We start from the raw sequence: 10,402 nt of genomic DNA on the forward strand, positions 1-10,402 counted from the left end.
TGGGGCTATTGGAATTTGAGAGTATCCCGACATGCCATCAAGGAAACAGTAGAAATGATGTCCCGCTAGTCGCTCCAACATTTGGTCAATGAATTGCAAAGGAAAGTGATCTTTCCGAGTAACGTCATTTAATCTTCTATAATCAATGCAGACTCGCCAACTAGTAACTATCCTCGTGGGGATTAACTCATTCTTTTCATTCCTCACTACTGTCATTCCTCCTTTTTCGGGACAACTTGGGTCGGACTCACCCACTTGCTGTCGGATATGGGGTAGATAATCCATGCATCTAAAATTTTTATTACCTCCGCCTTAACAACCTCCTTCATATTCGCGTTCAATCTTCACTGAGGTTGGATCACAGATTTATAGTCATCCTCCATTATGATCTTATGAGTGCAAAATGAAGGGTTTATACCCTTAATGTCGAAGATCTTCCATGCGATAGCTGATTTGTGCTTTCTCAACATGCTAACAAGCTTATCCCTCTGCTCCGCAGATAAGTTCGAAGCCACGATTACGGGGAGTTTAGAGTCCTCCATTAGGAATGCATATTCCACATGTGCTGCAAGAGTTTTAAGCTCAAGTTCTGGTGGTTCGACAATTGATGGGCGCAAGCTACCCTCCTTCAATTTATCAATCTCCTCGAAATCATTTGCCTCATGTTCACAGTTACTCTCTTCCTCTTCCACCTGGAAATCTATTTCTTTACAATCTGCAATGGATATCAACGTGTCCATTCCACATAGTTCCATTTTTGAAATAGCAACTCCAACTGAAAAGAGTTCTTGCCTTTGGTCTTGATAGGAAGAATCAAACCGAGTAAGGATTCTTTCTACACTTTCCTCTAACTGGTCACTCATTGACACTGAAGTGGATTCCTCAAACTGCTTTATCACATTATCTAATTCACAGCTTTGCCCTTGAATCCTGGTGATGTACTCTTCAACCGATTCTTCTAATGGCTGTTGAGTTGTACATTGTTCATGGTGAGAATAACACGATATGTCATGCCATGCAACTATTCAACCATTCTCAAGATAGTGTCAAATGACTCAAACAAGTTAATCATTTTCTGCAACAAAAAAAATAAGGACAAATTAGAGCAATGATAGAATAAGAAGTTATGAAATAGAATGTATAGTGAAATAGCAAAGAAAACAAAGTGCTAAGTATCCCTAAACGCCTACTCCCCGGCAACGGCGCCAAAAACTTGACAAGGTCCGCTTGCGTATATCCCGCAAGTGCACGGGTTTGTCGAAGTAATAATCCCGGGTGAGCGGGTATCGAATCCACAGGGAGTAGGGAATAAAAATACTTAATTCGATTTTTAGCTATGTAAAAGATCACTGATGATGAGTGTGATAATGATTCAATTCTCAACAGTAAAAGCAACAAGTAAGAGAGCAAAAGTAAAGACGGGGGGTAAGGCAATCGATAAAGATGGGGCACCCGGATGATGCTTCGCCTAAGATAATTGTTTCAAGTGCAAGAACCCTCTATTATGCTTCCTAATCAATGCAATGGTGAGTCGTGGAAATCCTTAATTACATAGTCCCAAATCTAAGGTCAATTATGCCTAACTCTATACATGTCCCGGAGGAGAAATCGAACAATCTCAACACCTCGCACTCGCATAGAGTTGCAATGAGCTCCAGGGATTCCAAGTGATAAATCTCTTCCTTAATACAGACCTAACCCTTTGGTCAAGGTGGAAGGTCCCTAACCACAATTGAGCCCTAGATACTAAGATCACCTCAATGCTTCACTCCGTTGCACGCGCAACCAAGCCCCAGCAGAAGTTCATCCCTTAGACCATTCACTCTATTATGGCCGCAAAGAACTTGAGGAACGGAGGTAGAATCTATCACGTCGGAGGGGAAAGGGGACGCTCCTGTACCTCTCGACTCACCCTCTCAACCCTCTCCAACCTAGCTTTGTCTAACGCTCATGGTGTGTCACTCACTCACAAGGTTACCAACAAGAACTCTCAACCCTAGTGTCACTCTAGGGGAAATGTTCATACAATCAAGCATTCAAGTTTGGAACTCACAATAAACATCAATTTATTGAAAGCATAATAAAGAGGTTCAAAGAAACAAATACATCCTAGGGTTCACAATACCCGAGTACCCACTAGGGGTTTAGCTCTCCATGGAGCTAAGTACAATAAAAAAAATAGAATGTAAAAGCAATGAATCCATAAAGAAACACCCTCGATAGTCGTGTCGATGGTCTTATGGAAAGTCCTTTACTCGTCGTCCACGGATTCCCTCGTCCGGTATAGGATACGCCTCGACGGAAGCTCCCCTGCCAACCTTTTTCCTAAGGAATGACGATGTCGAAGCCATAGAATCTCTCCAAAACCTTGGCCAATACCCCTCGAAACCCTAGTTGAAGTCGTCTCTCAAGTTGGGGAAAAGATGGAGAAAAGAATACCAAAATCGGGGCTAAATCGACTTTACATTGAGGGTGGAATCGAGGCGACTACACGGGCGTGGATGCTCCACGCTCGTCTGGAATTTCCACAGGCGTGGATAATTTTCACACACTCGTGGATTCTCTGTTCTCGGTTCCTCGGCCAGGTGTGAGCAGTCTTTGCTCACTGATATATGCTACAGTGTTGCTATAGTGCTCTATACAGTATTAGACCTGAATACCTTCCCAATTCCATACTTTCATCGGGGAGTAGCATAAGCGGGCACACGTTCACGTCGTGGATCACTTGCTTCTTCAATGGTGTACACGTTGGTGGAGCTCTTGTTTCTATGTGCATAAGTCGGAATGCTCGAATGTGAGCGCCTTTGTGCCCCTCAAATGGATGTGCCCACTCGAATACGAGGAGGTTGGCACACACTCTAGCATCTCACACCTGACCTATGTCTTCGTGTTTGAACCTTACCAAGATTTCCTCCAAAATTGGTGCATTATGATCCACATTGGCCTATTTCTTTCATACTTGGCCTCACAACCCAACCTGCATAAAAGTAACATAAAAACACACATATTAGTCTAAAACCCGAGAAAAGTAATGCTCAACATAAGGAATGAATGCTTCGCATTCGTATCGCACAAGCACTTATCAATTGGCAATTGAAACAATACTCCCCTGAACTCCTAATGGTACATTTGATGGAGTTAATTTCATTGAGAGTTGAGTTCTAATGGGTTATGGAGCACACATGGCAATTTGAATACCACATCGACCATGCCAATGACTATTCCTCAAATTCCAAACTCACAAGACCATCTACATGTATACACAAGGGGTTTCAGTCAAGTTCAACAAAAATAAAATAAACTCGAGTCTACAAAGATATGAAAATCAAATACAGCTCTAGACAACTGAATATTAAAGATAAACTCATAAGGAAGATCCTTTCTGAGTTATACAAGTCTAAAATAAGATGTAGAAATAAAATACAGAAACATAAGAACATAGAATATAAAGACACCTCAGGCGTCGGTATAAGGTGTTGCTGGTGGGTCTACTGTCTTAGCTACTGATGATGATGGTGATGTCGGTGGTGATGGTGGTGCTGGAGGAGTCCGGGGTTTCCTCACCAATGCAGAGGTTTTGTCTCCCTCTAAGATCTACTGTAAGATATCAAGATGTGCCATCACCTCAGTATTGTTCGTAGCCTGTGTAGCGCGAACCTCAGCAAAATCCTGTTGTAGCACTTTCACCGCACTCTCAAGCCTCTCAAAGCAATCGTGGGCTCGAGTCGGTGAAAAGATACGCACTAGAGGTGGCTCCTGTGCTGCAGGGGATGCGTCAATATCCATATGCTCTTGTTGTGGCTCGGGAGCAGTCTAAGACCTCTCTCCGGCCTCACCCTCCCCCTCGTCTATCTCTAGTCCAGGCATGATCATCACATATACTCCATCTCTGTATCTCTTTATCATGTACATGAGTCTTATAGTCTCCAAGCCGAGGAGAGACGGTACAATGATATTCTCTGCCCCATGATACCGTCCATTAGACCCATACCCATGATAAGTCTGATAATGTATGGGCCTGAGAAGATCATTCTGACCATGGTATACAGCCCCTGATACCTTAGATGCTCGACTAAGATATATCCTAAGTGAATCGGCTCGCTCTGCGCCATGGAGTTAGATATGATAACTCTTGTCTGCTCAAAACTCCAGTACTATCACCATGGCCATTCACTGATTAGCTCTGGATGGCATGCATGTATTTGTAGACTGGCCGAGAAAGGCACGTGGCCTTGGACACCCCTGGATCATACTGCCCTTGTCCACACAATGCCCTGTAAGCATGTTGTGGCGTCAAACTGCCGTGAGAGTCAATCAGCAGCTGCTCGTACTCCTCTGTATCAGTGAAAGCCTCATCATATAATCTGAGTCAGACCGAGAACTTGGTGACGCTCATGCTGTAGTGCTATCTAAGCGCTCTAAATTGTATAGTATCGATGCTCAAGAAACTACTTGATAAGTGCTTGCGTGATAAGAATGTGAAGTATTCTTTCCATACGATGAGCATTACTTTTATCAGGTTTTAGCGTCAATATGTGTGCATTTATGTTACTTTCATGCGTATAGGGTTGTGAAGCCGAATGTAGGTTGTGAACGCACTATTTGAAGGAAATCTTGAGAAGGTTTAAACGCGAAGTCATAAGTCGGGTTCAAGATGCAAGAATGTGTGCCAACCTCCTTCTATTCAAGTTAGCACAATGATTTGGAGGGGCACAAAGGCAGTCACATTCGAGTATCCCAGCTAGTGCATTGATAGCTAGATCTTCACCAATAAAGCCGTTCATTGAAGAACCAAGGAGATCTATGATGAAAACATGTGCCTATTTACGTTACCTCAATGAAAACATGGATTCGGGAGTGTTTTGGGCCGTTATTGTAGCAGGTTCTGTTCAAAGCCGACTGAAAAAGTGAAGTTCAGAGAATATACATGGGCGTGTGGACATTATCCACGCCCGTATGGAATTTCCACAGACCCGTGTGGAGAATCCATAGTTGCTTGTGGATACTCTATTCCAGCCCTATTTAAGGCCGATTTCAGTCCCTGATTTGAGAATTCTTTTATCCATCTTTTCCCCAACTTGAGAGATGGCGACAGCTAGGGTTTTGAGAGGTATTGGCAAGGGATTTGGAGAGGTTTTATGGCTTCGACATCGCGCTCCATTTGGAAGAAGATTAGTGAGAGAGCTTTCATCGGCATCGATCCGGCGAGGTGTATCCTAGGCCGGACAAAGGGACCTTTGGAAGAGTCGAGGCTTCTCCATAAGACCATCGTCACGACTATTGAAGGGGTTTTCTATGGATTACTTGCTTTTACGTTTGATTTCATTGTTGATTGTAACTAGCTCCATGGAGAGCTAAACCCCTAGTGGGTACTTGGATTTGTGAACCCTAGGATGTATTTGTTTCATTAAACCTTTTATTATGCTTTCGTTAATTGATGCTTTAATTGAGTTGCAATATTGAATGTTTGATTGAATGAATACTCCCTTAGAGTGATACTAGGGTTGAGAGTTCTTATTGGTAACCCTTGTGAGTGAGTGACACACCACGAAAGTTAGACAAAGCTAGATTGGAGAGTGTTGAGAGGGTGAGTCGAGAGGTAACGGAGCGTCCCATTTCCCCTCCGGTGTGATTTATCGTACCTCCATTTCCTCGAGTTCTTTGTGATCATAATAGAGTGAATGGGCTAAGGGATGACCTTCCGCTGGGGCTTAGTTACAGAGGCAACGGAGTGAAGCGTTGAAGTGATTTTAGCACCTAGGGCTTAATTGTGACTAGAGACCTTCCACATGGACCAAAAGGTTAGGTCTACATCTAGGAATAGGATTTATCACTTGGAATCCCTAGAAGACATTGTAATTCTGTACGAGTGCGAGGTGCTGAGATTGTTCAATTTCTTCTCCGGGACATGTATAGAGTCAGGCATGGTTGACCTTAGATTTTGGACCATGTATTGAAGGATCTCCACGACTCATTAATGCATTAGTTAGAAAGCATAATAGAGGGTTTTGCACTTGAACCAATCATCCTAGGAGGAACAATATCCGAGTACCCCATTTATATCGATTACCTTACCTCCCCTTTACTTGTACTTCTCTTTCTTGTCTCTTTTATTCTTGTTTACATTATATCTTGTTAAGAAAACCATTATTCATCTTTCACTATATTTTTATTCCATAGTCTCTGTGGATACGATACCCACTCACCTGAAAATTTTATTACTCGACAAACCCATGAACTTACGGGACATACGCAAGGGGCATTGTCACTATTGTATGAGTAATCAAACTCCAATGATGCAAGAACCTCTAATGTTAGCATGCGAATGGTTGGCTCTCTGATAGAAAGTAGACGTCACCAACTTCCGAATGGGAGGAGCTCATCGACCTTATTGCCCATATCATCCCCAACCTAGATCTCTTTAAGTGCACTCAAGTCCGGCAACCATGTCTGACTGAACTTGAGCTTCAATAGTCACACTAAAATGAACCTGGTGCTCAGGGATGGCAAACTCCATGTGCTCAGGCTGTAGGAGAATGCTCTCTTGGACCTTGCCGACTACTTTCTTGGTCCTGAGAGCCATATCAGCAAGAATTGAAAAGAAATTAATCAAATTAAACTCAAAACCTAATTCTGCAGAAATTCACACGGTCGTATGGAAATTCCACATGTCGGTGTGGATCTTCGATGTGTGAAAGCCGCATGGCTAGGTTGCAAAAACCCCGAAATACATCAAAACTTTAGTCTAAAATCACTCTAAATGCATACACCAGCCATTTAAACATAATATACATGTAGAATAAACATAATAATCTAACGAAATGAAGATTAGGCAAAGAAAAGAGAAAGAGAAGCTTACCGACAAAATGAGAATGAATATTTATGAATTCAATCGAAACCAACTCAAAAGCTCTATAAATAGACGGTGAGAGGGTCGGGAGAGTGAAGAGGGGCTTTTTTTGAGCGTTTGGGAGTTATAGGATGAAGGAGCACGAGTGGCTTATAAAGAAAAATCACGCCCTTTGGTGTTATGTACATCCAGACAGGCGTGTGGAAAATACCCAAGCCCGTGTGACTCCCACAAGATCACCCACAGGGCAGACACACGCCCCTGTGTGCTCTTGGGATAGCTTCCTTTACCTCTAAACGCATCCACACGGGCGTGTGGAAATTCCCCACGCCCGTGTGCCTGACCCATAGGGGCACCCACACGCCCCTATGGCTTCTCCGTCCTCCCGAGAAAAATTCTAAATGTTCTACACATCCCTGTGGAAATTCCACACGAGCGCATGGATATTCATAGTGGTACTCACAAGGCACTCACACACCCCTGTGTGCTCTCAGGATGGAAAAGAAGTCTCTGTAGAGTTTCACATGTGGGTGTGGAAATTACCCACGCGCATGTGCCATTCACAGGGTTACCAACAAGGGCATTCACATGGCACTGTATCTTTCACGGGATGGAGCCTTGGCACTCTGCAGAGATCCACACGCCCTATGTGGGGAAATTACCCACGGGTGTGACTATCACATGGTCACTCACAGGGGTATTCACAAATCCTTGTGTCTTATAGGGATGGAGAAGTTTAGCTCTGAACGGAAACACACACCCGTGTGGAAATTCCACATGGCCATGTATCTTCTCTTGATAACTTAGAAAAATTACAGACTCTATAGAAAAATTTCTGCACACTCATGCATATACAGTGACTGCAAAAACAATGAAGAACAGACCAGAGAAATATGAAAACATGCTAAAATGACCTAGAAACTTCACCAATCACATTAAAGCACACCAAAAACACCAACAATTCATGAGAAAAATGCAGGAAAAGCATTTAAAAATCATGACACCAATACTAAAGCTCTTATTCATGCAAGTACTAAAATAAAGCTAGAAAAACAGTAAAGACTTGGGTTGCCTCACAAGAAGCGCTTGTTTAATGTCACTAAGCTTGACATACATGACCTTACCTCACGGGGGCTCAAAAATGAAGGTTGGCCTCTTACCTACAACCTGAAAGCGCGATGCACATAATTGTTTCAAGGTAGAGGGAGAGTTATTGAGCTTGTTACCACACAACGGTTCGTCAGCCTTACTCCGTGCTTGCATATCCCCATTAGCCTTTGGGTGCTTCTTGTGACATCTCCTTGCTCACTCCATCTTTTGGATCATGCTCTTCATGATTCCCGGGGTAGGTTGTAACTTGCCCTCTAGATCAAGTGACAAGACTTCTTCATTTTCCACTTCTTAATCTAGCAACCCATCCTATGGGTCTGGACATAACATTCCTGCATGTATTCATCAATTAACTTATCAGTAGTGTCAAGAAAATACAAAGTATCATCAAAGTCAAGTGAATGTCGCATGGCTTCGGCGATGCGGTATGTCAACTTGTCATCACTAACTCTTAATGTCAACTTTCCACCGTCCATGTCAATGAGAGCCTTGGAAGTGTCCAAGAACGGCTTCCCAAGTATCAATGGAACCTCGACATCCTCATCAACATCCAACACCACAAAGTCCACAGGAAATATGTACGTGTCAACTTTCACAAGTACATCTTCAGTGATGCCCCTCGAATGTCTCAGTCAGCCAATTGAAGTGTCATCCAAGTGGGGGTGGGCTCTCCCAAGCCTAGCTTCTGAAAGAATGTATAGAGCATAATTTTGATGCTAGCCTCTGAATTCGGCAATGCTTTCTCTTCACCCAAGTTACTAATATTACAAGGAATGATAAAGCTTACGGGGTCTTTCTTCTTGTTCGGCATATTCTTTTGCAACACCTCTAAGAATGAAGCATCTCAGATCACAGATGCACTATCCTCTAACTTGCTCTTGTTGGTTAAGAGGTCCTTGAGAAACTTTGCATAGCAAGGCATTTGAGGCAATGCCTCCACAAATGGGATGTGGATATGCAACTGCTTGAATAGGCACAAGAACTTCTTGTATTGTTTATCATTTTGGTTATTCTTCAATCTTGAAGGATAAGGGATTCTTGGCTTGTAAGGTGGAGTTGCTACCTCCTTCCCTTTGGCTCTATCCTCAACCTCTACGACCTCGGGTGTCTCAACATTTATCTTCTCACTAGGGAGTCTACCCTCAACTTCACGACCACTTCTTAAAGTGATCACTTTCACATGTTCTCTTTGGGTTTGTCTCTGTGTTGCTAGGCAAACTTCCTTGAGGTCTTTTCGAGAATGACTTTAAAATTTGTCCCACTGGGTTGTCCAAGTTGTGCAATGATGCATTGTGATTGCGAAGTTTAGCTTCAACAGATTGAAATCTTGTATCCGATGATTGAATGAACTTGGTCAAAGCTTTCTCTAAATTGGTCATCCAGTTCGTCAACCCTGAAACTCGATTATCCATGTTTGGGGCTTGTTGTTGTTGTTGTTGGAAACCCGGTGGTGCCATAGCCTTCTGTTGCCTCTTGGTTACTCCAAGAAAGGTTTGGATGGCTCCTCTACCCGCGGATTGTAGGTGTTGCTATACGGATTTCCTTGGCCTCTCATTGCATTACCTACAAAATTAACCTGTTCCACAGAAGTGGTACAACCAATAGAAATCGGACAATCAGATCGTGCATGTGTTCCTCCACACCTAGTGCAACTCATCACGGCCACCACTCTAGGAGAAGTTAGAGTGTCTAAATTTTTGCTCAATGACTTAACCTGGCCTGCCAATGATGTGACTGCATCAATCTCATGAAGTCTAGCTACCTTCTTCCTGTCTCATGTATTCAACTGATAACTGTTCATAGCATTTCTTCAATGAGATGTCGGGCTTCTTCAGGGATCTTGCTTCCTAAGGTATGCCCTGCTGCAACATCAAGTAATTGCTTTATGGTTGGGTTGAAACCATTGTAGAAAGTTTGAATGAGGACATTTCTGTAGGAGATCCTTAAACATATCCCATGTCTCAAAATGAAACTCAAATTCTGTTTGTACAAAAGAAGATATCTCATTCCTAAGCTTCACAGATTTTCTAGGGAGGGAAATATCGGGTAAGAATAGCTTCCACCATCTCCTCCCATGTAGTTATCGATGCTCTAGGTAATGAATATAGCCATTGCTTTTCTCTCCTTTTCAAGGAAATAGGAAGGCCCTTAACTTGATAGCATTATTTGTTACTCAATTAATCTTGAGCATGTCGCACACTTCCAAGAAATTCATAATGTGATTTCTTGGATCCTCATCAACCAACCCATTAAACTGTGCTGACTGCTGTAACATCTAGATGAAACTTGGCTTGAGCTCAAAACTTTGAGCTGTAATCAGTGGCCGCACAATGCTAGACTATGTGCCAAGAACTGCGAGTCTTGCATAATCTGAGAGTGTCCTCTGCTGCTCATGTTGTTCTGCCATATCATCAAAAACTTCACCTTCTATCTCAGCTTGAT

General features: G+C 42.9%; 1 non-coding gene across 1 annotated transcript; it reads left to right on the forward strand.

Moving 5' to 3' along the window:
- The first annotated feature begins 9,870 nt into the window (after positions 1-9,870).
- LOC120266273 lies at positions 9,871-9,977 on the forward strand. The gene has a single exon (XR_005538113.1). It is a non-coding gene; the product is annotated as a small nucleolar RNA R71 (small nucleolar RNA).
- The last annotated feature ends 425 nt before the right edge of the window (positions 9,978-10,402 follow it).

Source organism: Dioscorea cayenensis, chromosome 7 (genome assembly GCF_009730915.1).
Source record: "Dioscorea cayenensis subsp. rotundata cultivar TDr96_F1 chromosome 7, TDr96_F1_v2_PseudoChromosome.rev07_lg8_w22 25.fasta, whole genome shotgun sequence".
Taxonomy (NCBI): domain Eukaryota; kingdom Viridiplantae; phylum Streptophyta; class Magnoliopsida; order Dioscoreales; family Dioscoreaceae; genus Dioscorea; species Dioscorea cayenensis.